The following is a 2,376-nucleotide window of genomic DNA, read 5'->3' on the forward strand; positions in this document are numbered from 1 at the left end:
TTTCTTGTCTCCTGTGTGTTTTGTCTTGGACACTGTACAAAGCTGAGCATTTATTTTGGTTTAATCTTCTTACCAAAAAATGCCTAATTGGTGCTGAATGTAGTGGCAACATTCAGAAGCCTTTATTTATTGTCCTGTAAAAGAGCAACTGTTTAATGTTTTGTATGAGTTTGAAATCAAGAACCTGCAATAGTCTTGTGAGATGGTGGAGAATATTTCTATTCATACATCCAGGCCTCCACCCATTTCTTCTGCTTATCCGGGGCATGGGTCACAGAGACAGCAGCCTAAGCAGAGAGGCCCAGACTTCCCTCTCACCAGCCACCACCTGTAGCTTTTCTTGGCAGGCGGTCCTCGGTGTGCCAGGAACACCTACAGCTGGAGGCATTCTACTAGGCTGGCTCCTTTCAATGTGGAGTGTACCAGCTCTACTCTGAGCCAACAGGACCACATCAACTGCAAAAAGCAGAGATGACATAGAGCTTACTTGTCCAATTATAGATGAGCGTTAGTTTTATTCAAAAAAAGCAAATTCAACAACGGGTCTCCTGGTTTGCTGTCCTCCTCATCAGTTACTTTGGGAATTTCATTAATAAAAAATATAGCCTTGTACAGCCGGTAAGTTTGGGCTAAAAGGGGATCTAGCTAAAGCTCTGACTGATTTTCTGTTGTTTCTTTCAACTGCAATTCAGGGGCGTTAACAAACACCAACTGTTCAGGAATTACAACCATTTTTAGAGCCTCAAAAGTAATTTGACACCTTGGTGAGAAGCAGTTTGGGCAGGTGAGACCTGTTCCCTTGTTATTCTTTGACAAACTGATCCCAAGTATAGCAAAAGGAGTCAACTTTAAGGTCTGGAAGACCAATGAAGTGGACAAGTGCAGATTTCTTTCCTGGGTTAAGATAAAACCTTCCACAACAAATAGCCCAGTCAACAACTGTCGAGACTGTAGGTGGCTCATTGTCAAGAGACACCTTCATGAATGGAAATGCAGAGGGTTTAAAACAAGGTGCAAACCACTGGTTACAAAGAATACCAGAAGATTAGGCTTTGCCAGAAAAAATCAAAAAGATTCTGCACTGCTGTGGAAAACAGAGGGCAGATGACACCAAGTAAGTCACAGTTACAGAAAAACACAATCTGACTACATTTAAACAACTAATATTCACTCTAAATTTATCGAATTACCCAAGCTGTACAGCCTCTATTCATGAATATACAGATTACTGTCAGTAGGTGATAGAAAAAAATTTTTTTTACTTGTTTATTTTTTGTTTTAATGTTATGTACCTTTTTCTGTAATTTTGCTGAGGTTAAAAATATTCTCAGAATGAGTTAAACTATCACAAACAGGGAATATGTTTTCTAATGTTTACCTGTGTAATCTCAGTCCCATCTGAATGGTACTTTAAACTATGGTCTTTGTTTGATGCTATTTTCTAACAATTCTGCTCGGTATGCAGCAGGATCATTTTGTTGTTTAAATGATAATAATTTTGTAAGCATATTTCCATTTGTGTTGGCCCTGTAACGACTCTGAGCGAGCGCTCTCTGATTACAGGTTCTGTCAGAGTCACCCACGCTGGCTGTAATGGCAGGTTGATTACCTGAGTGGGTGTTTCGTGACAGCAGGTTAAAATGCTTTTGACTCTGTTGATGGAAAACAACACATGATGATTCAAACTCTGCTCAAGTAAAAAGAAACTGGAGGAACATTCACACATGGTTAACATTTGAAGATTAACCTGTTTTAGTTAGCTTTATTTAACAAGGTAGAAGTCACTTTGTCGTCTTTCAGCTACCCTGCTCTGAAGTTGTGAAAATCAAACATCAGGCAGGTCAGAGGACAGAGACCAGTTGAAATTGTAGAAGGACATGTAACAGATAAAGAGTTATAGATATTTCACACACTCGCACTGAGTTGGTCGAGACCCAAAATGGAAGTAAAAAAGTGTGTCCTATAGTCAAGGCTTGACCAATCCACTGTTTAACAAGTTTACAATAACATGCCAGATGATACAAGTTGAAATCATAGATGGTATAGAAGATGGATGAAGTTTATGGGTCTGTAAACTGAAGCCAACATGGAAAAGCCTTAAACTTGCATTCTTCCTAATGACCAGCAGTGGGTTGCAGAAACCCTTCCAGTTTTATAGAAGTCTACGACCCTCAGCTTCCTTGTTCTCTTATCCCAGTAAACTCTTTCCTGATGACTAAGCCATCATTGGCTAATGGCTTGCTAATCACAAGTCGAAAACACTCAGCTTGAGGCTTTAAAATGGGACTTCACAAACCAGTGTTTGACATCACAGTGTTTGGCTTTTGTGCTGCCCATGTTTAAGATCGACAAATCTATTTATTTAATGATAGTTAT

Source organism: Oreochromis aureus, linkage group 16, assembly GCF_013358895.1.
Source record: "Oreochromis aureus strain Israel breed Guangdong linkage group 16, ZZ_aureus, whole genome shotgun sequence".
Classification (NCBI taxonomy): Eukaryota; Metazoa; Chordata; class Actinopteri; order Cichliformes; family Cichlidae; genus Oreochromis; species Oreochromis aureus.